Consider the following 15,366-nt stretch of genomic DNA (forward strand, 5'->3'; position numbering starts at 1 on the left):
TACTAATAGAGTTTATATATATATATTAATATATATATGTGGTGGGGTACCTCTCTGAGGTGACTCTGATCCTCTCGTTGTTGGACGACTGTTTCTCGTCCTCCTTCTCTCTGAAGTACTCCTCCACACATTGCTCCTCAAACTCATGCAGACTCTTCAGCTCCTCCGCACTCAGCACCAGCTCTGAAATACACATATAAATATATCACAATATATTTATTTAAAATGTTAGAAGAGGATAGATGAATGTTTATCTCTAATTTAACATCGGACAGATATTCCTGTATATGTTTGTTATCAGCATATGTTATAAGTCAAGGCTCTGACAGAGGCATATACTGTTTATATGTTGTAATGAAATAAGACATCAGATATTAATCTTTAACTCAGGGCTCTTACGGAGGCGCCTCTCGCCGTCATCGCGCTCGCCGTCGGTCCGGCGCCGGCAGCGGCAGCAGAGTCTGCGCAGCATGATGTAAATGTGTGGGAAGACGATGAGGGGGGGGGGCAGGATGGGCCGATCGTGGAAGGTCATGATCAGCTGATAGCGCTGGAACTTCCACACCTGGTTAGAGATGGACTTCACCTCGAAGAACGTGTTACTGCGGAGAGGAAGAGGAGGACACCAGGTCAACTTTGTGCTAACATGTAAACAAAGCCTCGTTTTTACGTTACCATGCTTTGACACATAGCCTATCGATATCATATGGAGTTCAAACTTAGCCACATGTTAATATTTTAACAATTCTTTTAACATTTTGATGTCAAAACTAAATATTGTGCTAAGGTTCTAAACTAGCTTTGTGCTTGAGATTAAACTAAGCCTCGTGCTAGTGGTTGAACTTGAAAAATGCTATTATTATATTGGTCGAGAGGTAAGAAGATGTCCCCTCAAGTCTTAAATTAAATGCAGATTAGTGTAAATATTAACCTGGAAATAACCTTTTATTTTGTAGAGGTGTTGATCTGGGGTCAGTGTGTTTCCTGGTCTGGGGTCAGTGTGTTTCCTGATCTGGGGTCAGTGTGTTTCCTGGTCTGGGGTCAGTGTGTTTCCTGATCTGGGGTCAGTGTGTTTCCTGGTCTGGGGTCAGTGTGTTTCCTGATCTGGGGTCAGTGTGTTTCCTGATCTGGGGTCAGTGTGTTTCCTGATCTGGGGTCAGTGTGTTTCCTGGTCTGGGGTCAGTGTGTTTCCTGATCTGGGGTCAGTGTGTTTCCTGGTCTGGGGTCAGTGTGTTTCCTGATCTGGGGTCAGTGTGTTTCCTGATCTGGGGTCAGTGTGTTTCCTGGTCTGGGGTCAGTGTGTTTCCTGGTCTGGGGTCAGTGTGTTTCCTGATCTGGGGTCAGTGTGTTTCCTGATCTGGGGTCAGTGTGTTTCCTGGTCTGGGGTCAGTGTGTTTCCTGATCTGGGGTCAGTGTGTTTCCTGGTCTGGGGTCAGTGTGTTTCCTGATCTGGGGTCAGTGTGTTTCCTGGTCTGGGGTCAGTGTGTTTCCTGATCTGGGGTCAGTGTGTTTCCTGATCTGGGGTCAGTGTGTTTCCTGATCTGGGGTCAGTGTGTTTCCTGGTCTGGGGTCAGTGTGTTTCCTGATCTGGGGTCAGTGTGTTTCCTGGTCTGGGGTCAGTGTGTTTCCTGATCTGGGGTCAGTGTGTTTCCTGATCTGGGGTCAGTGTGTTTCCTGGTCTGGGGTCAGTGTGTTTCCTGGTCTGGGGTCAGTGTGTTTCCTGATCTGGGGTCAGTGTGTTTCCTGATCTGGGGTCAGTGTGTTTCCTGGTCTGGGGTCAGTGTGTTTCCTGATCTGGGGTCAGTGTGTTTCCTGGTCTGGGGTCAGTGTGTTTCCTGATCTGGGGTCAGTGTGTTTCCTGGTCTGGGGTCAGTGTGTTTCCTGATCTGGGGTCAGTGTGTTTCCTGATCTGGGTCAGTGTGTTTCCTGGTCTGGGGTCAGTGTGTTAACTGATCTGGGGTCAGTGTGTTTCCTGGTCTGGGGTCAGTGTGTTTCCTGATCTGGGGTCAGTGTGTTTCCTGGTCTGGGGTCAGTGTGTTTCCTGATCTGGGGTCAGTGGGTTTCCTGGTCTGTGGTCAGTGTGTTTCCTGGTCTGGGGTCAGTGTGTTTCCTGATCTGGGGTCAGTGTGTTTCCTGGTCTGGGGTCAGTGTTTCCTGATCTGGGGTCAGTGTGTTTCCTGATCTGGGGTCAGTGTGTTTCCTGATCTGGGCTCAGTGTGTTTCCTGATCTGGGGTCAGTGTGTTTCCTGGTCTGGGGTCAGTGTGTTTCCTGATCTGGGGTCAGTGGGTTTCCTGGTCTGTGGTCAGTGTGTTTCCTGGTCTGGGGTCAGTGTGTTTCCTGATCTGGGGTCAGTGTGTTTCCTGGTCTGGGGTCAGTGTGTTTCCTGATCTGGGGTCAGTGTGTTTCCTGATCTGGGGTCAGTGTGTTTCCTGATCTGGGCTCAGTGTGTTTCCTGATCTGGGGTCAGTGTGTTTCCTGATCTGGGGTCAGTGTGTTTCCTGATCTGGGCTCAGTGTGTTTCCTGGTCAGGGGTCAGTGTGTGCTGTGTGTATTATATGTATTTAACACTGACTTGAAGACGGCAATGAGCAGGTTGACCAGCAGGATGTTAGCCACCAGCAGGTAGCAGGCCATGAGGGCGGGGGTGAGCCCGGCGCCGGGGATACAGGGGGGGAGCTTCTTCCCGTCTTCATCGTACAAGTTGTCTCCACACGGAGCTAAACCCAAACACAGCATTATAATATGTGCACTATCTATATCTATATCACCTGTGCAGGTAATCTGGTTTCAGAAAACGTTCACAATAAAACAAGTCAACTAGACAAACTTGTGGGCTTTTATTTTGAAAGAGAAGAAAATAGTGAGCTGCAGTTCAGGGTAAATTATGTCTGAGTCACTTACGGTTGATTTCCATCGCATACACTGTCCGTCAACAGTCAAAGGGAAACAGAAAAGAGGCAGAAAATCAATTACAGTTATAATAAGCCGTAAATTGGACAGCAGAGGACCAATCTGCACAGTGGGGACATTTTTGTGGAAAATGGGTGGGGATAGAGGTTAAGGACACAGGTTAAGGACACAGGTTAAGGACCCAGGTTAAGGACACAGGTTAAGGACAGGGGTTAAGGATAGAGGTTAAGGACACAGGTTAAGGACAGGGGTTAAGGATAGAGGTTAAGGACACAGGTTAAGGGTAGAGGTTAATGACCCAGGTTAAGGACCCAGGTTAAGGACACAGGTTAAGGACACAGGTTAAGGACACAGGTTAAGGACACAGGTTAAGAATAGAGGTTAAGGACAGAGGTTAAGCACACAGGTTAAGAATAGAGGTTAAGGACAGAGGTTAAGCACACAGGTTAAGAATAGAGGTTAAGGACAGAGGTTAAGGACCCAGGTTAAGGATAGAGGTTAAGGACAGTGAGGATGGACATTTTGCAGTCTTACTATGAACTCTAGTCTTACGGTCTATGGAGTCTGCAAACACCTCTCCGTAGATCATCCAGTAAGGCATGTAGAAGATGTTGCGGGCCAGCCTCCAGGTGGGCTCCTCGTCCGGGTGAAGGATCGCCTGCTTTGCCACGCCAAAGCTCATCAGGACCACCAGCATGATGACCACGAAGTACAGCATGTCGATCATCTGTTATAAACACCAGGACCACCAGCATGAGGACCACCAAGTACAGCATATCCATAAACACCAGGACCACCAGCATGAGGACCACCAAGTACAGCATATCCATAAACACCAGGACCATCAGCATGAGGACCAGCAAGTACAGCATGTAGATCATCTGTTATAAACATCAGGACCACCAGCATGAGGACCACCAAGTACAGCATGTCGATCATCTGTTATAAACATCAGGACCACCAGCATGAGGACCAGCAAGTACAGCATGTAGATCATCTGTTATAAACATCAGGACCACCAGCATGAGGACCAGCAAGTACAGCATGTAGATCATCTGTTATAAACATCAGGACCACCAGCATGAGGACCACCAAGTACAGCATATCCATAAACACCAGGACCACCAGCATGAGGACCAGCAAGTACATCATGTCGATCATCTGTTACATCAGGACCACCAGCATGAGGACCACCAAGTACAGCATATCCATAAACATCAGGACCACCAGCCTGAGGACCAACATGTACAGCATGTATGTTATAAACATCAGGACCACCAGCATGAGGACCACCAAGTACAGCATATCCATAAACATCAGGACCACCAGCCTGAGGACCAACATGTACAGCATGTATGTTATAAACATCAGGACCACCAGTAGGAGGACCACCAAGTACAGCATAATCTATTTTTAGTGCATTGACTTGTTAAGTCAAAGCAGACTCGAGGAGACGTACGAACAAACTCGCTACAACGGTAGCGTAGTCTGATCGATCCGATCTCCTTTCAGAACTAATCTTTGAAGTGTTTTGCTCGTTACGACCCGGAATAGCCAAAGCATCAATATCAGTATGGAGTCATTTCAACATCATTTTGATGCGTTTATTAAAGTAAAATCGAGGTAAAATATGATCATTTTGTTGTCGTTGTTGGTCAATAATTCATTAAAAGCTTTCTGTTCAACGCTCTGGCCGTAGCATGGCAGCCAATTTGAGACTCAGGCATACAGGGTCCAACCTGGTCTAAATGCCTTTTGCTTCATTAGAGTCCCGGCCTTAGGACTTTAACCGGTCAATGATGATTCATAGTTATAGCGCCACCTGCTGTTGACAGGAAGCTTTATTTGAATGATTCATCAACAGTTACATGTAGGAGTGCCGTACCATCTTCCCGATCATCATGACGTAGGGCCCCAGGTACTTGTTGACGCCGAAGATGTCGAGGACTCGGATGTACCAGAAGATGATGTCCACGCAGTAGATGACGCGTCCGTAGCCCATGGAGGGTTCGCTCTGCAGCCGCAGGAGGAGACCCAGCAGGAACACGGCGATGGCCGCCATGTCCGTGATGTTCCAGTAATCCTCCATCCAAACGTTGATCTTCTGCTTCAGCTTCCCGGGCTCCGACATCAGGATCTGAGGGGGGGTTCAGTACATGTATACACTATCAGTACTTTTCCTTAGCCCCACCTCCACCTCACCCCACCTGTGCTCCCAGCTGCAGCTCATCTGCAATCAAGCCAGTGTTTAAAAGGACCCACCGTGACAGGTGTTACAGGACATTTAACTGTTCTGGAAAGTTCCTTATACAGCTTTAGCCTTGTTTTTATTTCATGAAGTCCCTAAGTGACACACCCTGAACAGTCTGGTGGGTCTTGGGCCAGGTCATGTGATTTAGTGTTCCCATAACAACATGTCCAAGATGTCCATGTGCCAGACTAACACATGTGACAGAACTAGCTACATTTCAGAAGCTTGTTTTTTGTTGCTAAATGTAAAATTCAAGCCATTTAAGAAATAAAATGCTTACATAACACGTCCTTTATTACATTTAACCTGTTGTGGAAACATTTATTGATCAGATTGATATGAAACAAATGAGATAAACATCGCTGTGAAACTGATGTCACATCGGGACTTTAACCTTAAACTTTCAAAGTAAATCTGGATTGACACATATGTCACGATTAGAAATATGATAATGATCTGCTCAGTTAATTTAGCTGATTCAATTATATTTAGTTAATATATTCTTTATTCCTCAATTCAAAGAATGTTCAAACTAATTTAAACAAAAAAATCATCCTCATTAATTAAGTTATAAGAGTTATTTTACCATTAAAGCCCAAAGTGACATGAATGTCACTTTTCAGATATTTGACACTAGGGGGGGTTACTTGTCAGAAATGTGTTATATGTAGTCTATTTAGTGTAAATTATGTTGCCCTTAATTTTCCCAAAAGTAGAAATGGGTCCGGGTTCTTATGGGTTAAGCCTCTCATGCAAGACTCTTCGGACTTTGTTCCAGATTGACTTCCCGTTGCTGACCCTGCCTTCCTCTCCTGAATCCCCGGTGAGCCCACCAGCCGATGGAGTTACCTCCTTGTTTCCTGATCCTCTGCCAGGCCCAGACCAACACTCTGCCAGTTCCTTACTGGTTTTTCAGACTTTCTGTGCACATTACCTGCTCTGTACAAGCTGAGTTTCAAACACTCCTCGTTACTCACTTTTTCTTACTCGTTATACAGATACAGTCTTCTAGTGTCACCGCAACGCCCACCGTTATCACCTCTTTAGGCCTCAGGTGTGCTTACCTGTCGGACCTTCTCCAGGCCCAGCGTGATAATGTAGGAGATCACGATCCACTCCTGCAGGGACGGCCAGCGCTCCATCTTCACCAAGATGATGTAGTTATACAGAGCCAGGTACACCAGGTAGGAGAGCTGCGGAGAGAGTATTATAATTATTATAATTAATAATGTATTATTGTTATTATTATTTCTATTTGTATTATTGTCGATATTATTATTATTTTAATTGAATTTGAATGTTTTCATTAATGTTTTTTGTCTTTTTCTTGATGATCCTGGACCTGAAACAGTTTTCAGGTCTTGAACATTCGTACTCTTTATAAGAACCAGGAGAGACAAACTGTCTGAACTCTTAAAGAAAATGACAGATAATAATTCAGAGATTATAATATCTATACCGTGTTGAACCAGAACTTGGTGAAGGGAGCGTTGTAGAACTCATAGATCTTCTTCCCGATGGGAGTCTTCCTCTTCTTCTTCTGGTCTTCCTCCTCGTCTCCTTTCTTTGACGTGGCGTCCACGTTGGAGGCGGCGTCCTGAAAAACAAACTCAAACTGCTGCACTCTGATGTGAAAGTTAACTATTCATATTAATCTGAAGTGTTGGTACCTTGCTGGATTTGTCGTCGTCTTTGTTTTTGCCCTCGTCGTTCTCTCTGGACGAATGAAAGGAAGATTCCTCTCCAAGACGAAACTTCATGAGGAGGATTAGAGGCGGGAAGACCAGCCCTAAGATCACCTGCAGACAAAAACTAGATCAATATAATAATAAAATACTTTATCCGCCAACCAAGGTCAGCCCGGTGGCGTGCGCGTTACCTCCAGGCTGTTGCTCTTGCCCATCCTCAGGCAGCCCATCCACATGTCGGTGAGCAGCATCTGGCTGCAGGTGTGGGCGATGAAGTCTCGGTGTTTGGCAGCGACGGCGAGCTTCAGACACGTGGAGTTACTCCAGTTCTTCAGCTCGTAGGTCAGCAGCTTCATGGCCACCTGCTCGTCGTGTTTGTACGACTGATCCAGCAGCTCGTAGGCCAGCTGCCCGAATTCCCTGCACACAGAAAGCAGGAAGTCATGAAAACACACTTCCTGTTTGTGTGGTCACAAAACACCAGGGTTGCATTCTCATTGTGAGTTAAGATCAGGAAGGTTCCTGACAAAGTGACCTGAAGTCTGTGACATGCAGCCATGAGCTGATTCTCTAGATGAGAGGGAAGGAGCTTCAATTTCTCCATGTTCACCTCCTTTAGGAAACACTGGACCCTCCTTTATCACCTCCTTTAGGAAACACTGGACCCTCCTTTATCACCTCCTTTAGGAAACAATGGACCCTCCTTTATCACCTCCTTTAGGAAACAATGGATCCTCCTTTATCACCTCCTTTAGGAAACAATGGACCCTCCTTTATCACCTCCTTTAGGAAACAATGGACCTTCCTTTATCACCTCCTTTAGGAAACACTGGACCTTCCTTTATCACCTCCTTTAGGAAACACTGGACCCACCTTTATCACCTCCTTTAGGAAACACTGGACCCTCCTTTATCATCTCCTTTAGGAAACACTGGACCCACCTTTATCACCTCCTTTAGGAAACACTGGACCCTCCTTTATCACCTCCTTTAGGAAACAATGGACCCTCCTTTATCACCTTCTTTAGGAAACACTGGACCCTCCTTTATCACCTCCTTTAGGAAACACTGGACCCTCCTTTATCACCTCCTTTAGGAAACAATGGACCCTCCTTTATCACCTCCTTTAGGAAACAATGGACCCTCCTTTATCACCTCCTTTAGGAAACAATGGACCCACCTTTATCACCTCCTTTAGGAAACACTGGACCCACCTTTATCACCTCCTTTAGGAAACACTGGACCCACCTTTATCACCTCCTTTAGGAAACAATGGACCCACCTTTATCACCCCCTTTAGGAAACACTGGACCCTCCTTTATCACCTCCTTTAGGAAACACTGGACCCTCCTTTATCACCTCCTTTAGGAAACACTGGACCCTCCTTTATCACCTCCTTTAGGAAACACTGGACCCACCTTTATCACCTCCTTTAGGAAACACTGGACCCTCCTTTATCACCTCCTTTAGGAAACAATGGACCCACCTTTATCACCTCCTTTAGGAAACACTGGACCCACCTTTATCACCTCCTTTAGGAAACAATGGACCCTCCTTTATCACCTCCTTTAGGAAACACTGGACCCTCCTTTATCACCTCCTTTAGGAAACACTGGACCCTCCTTTATCACCTCCTTTAGGAAACACTGGACCCTCCTTTATCACCTCCTTTAGGAAACACTGGACCCACCTTTATCACCTCCTTTAGGAAACAATGGACCTTCCTTTATCACCTCCTTTAGGAAACACTGGACCCTCCTTTATCACCTCCTTTAGGAAACACTGGACCCTCCTTTATCACCTCCTTTAGGAAACACTGGACCCTCCTTTATCACCTCCTTTAGGAAACACTGGACCCTCCTTTATCACCTCCTTTAGGAAACAATGGACCCTCCTTTATCACCTCCTTTAGGAAACACTGGACCCTCCTTTATCACCTCCTTCAGGAAACAATGGACCCTCCTTTATCACCTCCTTTAGGAAACACTGGACCCTCCTTTATCACCTCCTTTAGGAAACACTGGACCCTCCTTTATCACCTCCTTTAGGAAACACTGGACCCTCCTTTATCACCTCCTTTAGGAAACAATGGACCCTCCTTTATCACCTCCTTTAGGAAACACTGGACCCTCCTTTATCACCTCCTTTAGGAAACAATGGACCCTCCTTTATCACCTCCATTAGGAAACACTGGACCCTCCTTTATCACCTCCTTTAGGAAACAATGGACCCTCCTTTATCACCTCCTTTAGGAAACAATGGACCCACCTTTATCACCTCCTTTAGGAAACAATGGACCCACCTTTATCACCTCCTTTAGGAAACACTGGACCCTCCTTTATCACCTCCTTTAGGAAACACTGGACCCACCTTTATCACCTCCTTTAGGAAACACTGGTCCCTCCTTTATCACCTCCTTTAGGAAACACTGGACCCTCCTTTATCACCTCCTTTAGGAAACAATGGACCCTCCTTTATCACCTCCTTTAGGAAACAATGGACCCACCTTTATCACCTCCTTTAGGAAACACTGGACCCTCCTTTATCACCTCCTTTAGGAAACAATGGACCCTCCTTTATCACCTCCTTTAGGAAACAATGGACCCTCCTTTATCACTTCCTTTAGGAAACACTGGACCCTCCTTTATCACCTCCTTTAGGAAACACTGGACCCTCCTTTATCACCTCCTTTAGGAAACACTGGACCCTCCTTTATCACCTCCATTAGGAAACACTGGACCGTCCTTTATCACCTCCTTTAGGTAACACTGGACATTCCTTTATCACCTCCTTTAGGAAACACTGGACCCTCCTTTATCACCTCCTTTAGGAAACACTGGACCCTCCTTTATCACCTCCTTTAGGAAACACTGGACCCTCCTTTATCACCTCCATTAGGAAACACTGGACCTTCCTTTATCACCTCCTTTAGGAAACACTGGGCCCTCCTTTATCACCTAACTCACTTGGACTGGTTCTCCAGGTCCTGGAAGTTGTATAATAACTCACTTGTACCTCATTCACATCAACGCAACTCCGGTTCAAGCTCCGTGCTAGAGCTTTTCAGGTTCAGAACCGGTTCTTCGGTTTTAGCTCCGGCTCTTTTCACACCGCCCAGAGTCCAACTGGTGCTGCGTCATTGCGTCATCGTTTGCGTCATGACGTAACCGTTTGCGTGCCTGCTTCATAAAGCCAAACTGCGCGGAAACCCCTCACAGCTCACACCGACAACAACAACAATGGCCGATTGTGTTGAAGCGCTACTGGTTTTGGTTTTGCTCCCCTCCAGCTTCCTCTGTACCTCTTCGGAAGACCAGACTCCCAGTAGGTAGCTGGTCTCTTCAGTGGACCACTGCTGCTTGTTAAGTTTCTCCATCGTTGTGTACAAACTGGATTAAACGCGGGCTTTTTGTTGTTCTCCAGGTCCTGGAAGGTGTATAATAACTCACTTGGAGTTGTTCTCCAGGTCCTGGAAGATGTCGTCCACCAGCTCGCTCTGAGACGACTCGTGGGCCATGGCCTTGTAGAGCTTGCAGGCCACCAGAGCTTTGGCCATGGCCTCCTCGCCGCGCTGCCACAGGAACAGCGCCATCTTCTGGCGCTTCATGAGCACGGCCCACACCATCAGCTCGTGGAACGGGTACTGGAACCGGCTGAGCTCCGGGTCGTCCACGTCGATGTCCACCTCCTCCTCCTTCTTTTTGTTCTTCTTCCCTTTGCCCTTCGCTCGCGGCTCGTCGTCCTGCGAGACAACATGTCAGAGTCCAGAGCAACATGAGACAGAACCAGGGGGTACAGAACCAGGGAGTACAGAACCAGGGAGCACAGAACCAGGGAGCACAGAACCAGGGAGCACAGAACCAGGGAGTACAGAACCAGGGAGTACAGAACCACAGAACCAGGAAGTACCAACCTCCATCCCGAGGAGCTTCAGAGCTTTAGGCTGCAAGATAACCGACAGGAGAGAAATACATCAGAACTTCATCCAGAACCATCAAAACTATCAGCACTTCATTCAGAACCACCAGAACCATCAGCACTTCATCCAGAACCATCAGCCCTTAATTCAGAACAATTAGAACCACAACGACTATCAGCACTTCCTTCAGAACCACCAGAACCATCAGCACTTCATCCAGAACCATCAGCCCTTAATTCAGAACAATTAGAACCACAACGACTATCAGCACTTCCTTCAGAACCATCAGAACTTCATCCAGAATAATTGGAAACATCAGCATTTCTTCCAGAACCATTAGAAACATCAACACTTCATCCAGAACCATCAGAACCATCAGAACCATCAGTCAGAACCATTGAAACTCTTTCAGTTTTGAGGTGGATTTGCTCACCCTCTTCAGGCCGTACAGGTTGTTGTAAAGAGTCCTGAAGCTCTTCCTGGTGTAGTTGCAGCGGTACGCCCCCCCCATCAGCAGCTCCAGAACCAGGCCGATGTCGATCAGGGTGATCTGGTAGTCCGGGGGCAGGTTCCCCTGAACAGCACGTGGTGTAATACACATATAATGTCTTTAGTTATTAAGAACCAATCAGGTTTCTGGTTACTGTATTTGTTCATATGAAGAACGGTTGTAAGCAGGAAACACCAAACTGACCTTCTTCACGTCTCGCACCACGAAGTGCAGCGTATTCGCCGGACCCAGCTTCTGCAGAAATGAACAAATGAACATGTTAACACATGAACATACTAACACATGAACATACTAAAACATGAACATACTAAAACATGAACATACTAAAACATGAACACATGAACATACTAAAACATGAACATACTAAAACATGAATACACTAACACATGAACACACTAACACATGAACATACTAAAACATGAACATACTAAAACATGAACACATGTACATACTAAAACATGAACATACTAACACATGAACATACTAACACATGAACATACTAAAACATGAACACATGTACATACTAAAACATGAACATACTAAAACATGAACATACTAAAACATGAACATACGAAAACATGAACATACTAACACATGAACATACTAAAACATGAACATACTAACACATGAACATACTAAAACATGAACATACTAACACATGAACATACTAAAACATGAACATACTAACACATGTACATACTAACACATGAACATACTAAAACATGAACATACTAACACATGAACATACTAAAACATGAACATACTAAAACATGAACATACTAACACATGTACATACTAACACATGAACATACTAAAACATGAACATACTAAAACATGAACATACTAAAACATGAACATACTAACACATGAACATACTAACACATGAACATACTAAAACATGAACATACTAAAACATGAACATACTAACACATGAACATACTAAAGCATGAACATACTAGAACAATGAACATACTAACCACTATGAACATACTAACACATGAACATACTAAAACATGAACATACTAACACATGAACATACTAACACATGAACATACTAAAACATGAACATACTAAAACATGAACATACTAAAACATGAACATACTAACACATGAACATACTAAAACATGAACATACTAACACATGAACATACTAACACATGAACATACTAAAACATGAACATACTAACACATGAACATATAAAACATGAACATACTAAAACATGAACATACTAACACATGAACATACTAACACATGAACATACTAAAACATGAACATACTAAAACATGAACATACTAACACATGAACATACTAAAACATGAACATACTAAAACATGAACATACTAAAACATGAACATACTAAAACATGAACATACTAAAACATGAACATACTAACACATGAACATATAAAACATGAACATACTAACACATGAACATACTAACACATGAACATACTAAAACATGAACAACTAACACATGAACATACTAAAAACATGAACATACTAAAACATGAACATACTAACACATGAACATATAAAACATGAACATACTAAAACATGAACATACTAACACATGAACATACTAACACATGAACATACTAAAACATGAACATACTAACACATGAACATACTAAAACATGAACATACTAAAACATGAACATACTAACACTTGAACATACTAAAACATGAACATACTAACACATGAACATACTAAAACATGAACACATGTACATACTAAAACATGAACATACTAAAACATGAACATACTAAAACATGAACATACGAAAACATGAACATACTAACACATGAACATACTAAAACATGAACATACTAACACATGAACATACTAAAACATGAACATACTAACACATGAACATACTAAAACATGAACATACTAACACATGTACATACTAACACATGAACATACTAAAACATGAACATACTAACACATGAACATACTAAAACATGAACATACTAAAACATGAACATACTAAAACATGAACATACTAACACATGAACATATAAAACATGAACATACTAAAACATGAACATACTAACACATGAACATACTAACACATGAACATACTAAAACATGAACATACTAACACATGAACATACTAAAACATGAACATACTAAAACATGAACATACTAACACTTGAACATACTAAAACATGAACATACTAACACATGAACATACTAAAACATGAACACATGTACATACTAAAACATGAACATACTAAAACATGAACATACTAAAACATGAACATACGAAAACATGAACATACTAACACATGAACATACTAAAACATGAACATACTAACACATGAACATACTAAAACATGAACATACTAACACATGAACATACTAAAACATGAACATACTAACACATGAACATACTAAAACATGAACATACTAAAACATGAACATACTAACACATGAACATACTAACACATGAACATACTAAAACATGAACATACTAAAACATGAACATACTAACACATGAACATACTAAAACATGAACATACTAAAACATGAAACATACTAAACATGAACATACTAAACATGAACATACTAACACATGAACTACTAACACATGAACATACTAAACATGAACATACTAACACATGAACATACTAAACACATGAACATACTAAAACATGAACATACTAACACATGAACATACTAACACATGAACATACTAAAACATGAACATACTAACACATGAACATACTAACACATGAACATACTAAAACATGAACATACTAACACATGAACATACTAAAACATGAACATACTAAAACATGAACATACTAAAACATGAACATACTAACACATGAACATATAAAACATGAACATACTAACACATGAACATACTAACACATGAACATACTAAAACATGAACATACTAACACATGAACATACTAACACATGAACATACTAAAACATGAATGAACATACATATAAACATGAACATACTAAAACATGAACATACTAACACATGAACATACTAACACATGAACATACTAACACATGAACATACTAAAACATGAACATACTAACACATGAACATACTAAAACATGAACATACTAAAACATGAACATACTAACACTTGAACATACTAAAACATGAACATACTAACACATGAACATACTAACACATGAACATACTAAAACATGAACATACTAAAACATGAACATACTAAAACATGAACATACTAAAACATGAACATACTAACACATGAACATACTAACACATGAACATACTAAAACATGAACATACTAACACATGAACATACTAAAACATGAACATACTAAAACATGAACATACTAACACATGAACACATGAACATACTAACACATGAACACATGAACATACTAAAACATGAACATACTAACACATGAACACATGAACATACTAACACATGAACATACTAACACATGAACATACTAAAACATGAACATACTAACACATGAACATACTAAAACATGAACATACTAAAACATGAACATACTAACACATGAACACATGAACATACTAACACATGAACACATGAACATACTAAAACATGAACATACTAACACATGAACACATGAACATGTTACCCTGTTTCTGTATATATGAACTTATGAACACATGAACATTTTAACACTCTTGTGATGTGGCGCTGAGAGGATTATGTCACAATTTTAGTTTTTGTGTTTAGTTTCCTGTTTTACTTTGACATTTATTCAGTTTTTCTGTCATCTTTTTTTAATCAATGCTTTTTGTTAGCAAACTTGATTCCTTATTTGTTCCTGCCTCACTACCAAACTCTGACAGATCTGTTATTTTAAATGAAAGGTTACTGAGCCGGAAACATTTTTATAATATTCATATACATGAATATTATATGTATTATCATATTTATTGTTATTATTGTTATTATTATTATTATTATTATTATTGTTATTGTTAATATAATGCAGCTCTTCTACTCTCAGTCCCGTGAGTAGTGTCAAGAGCTTTTGTTCAGAGTGATGCAGAGATTAGAGATGATATTAATCTGCATCAGAATAAAAGTGACAAACGCTCAAAGCTTTCGTCTCTTC

The 15,366-nt window shown here is 42.1% G+C and overlaps 1 pseudogene; it reads right to left on the reverse strand.

Moving 5' to 3' along the window:
- The window catches only part of LOC117469924, a 44,896-nt pseudogene that overhangs the window by 2,176 nt on the left and 27,354 nt on the right, over positions 1 to 15,366 (reverse strand).

This window comes from Trematomus bernacchii, unplaced genomic scaffold (genome assembly GCF_902827165.1).
Source record: "Trematomus bernacchii unplaced genomic scaffold, fTreBer1.1, whole genome shotgun sequence".
Taxonomy (NCBI): Eukaryota; Metazoa; Chordata; class Actinopteri; order Perciformes; family Nototheniidae; genus Trematomus; species Trematomus bernacchii.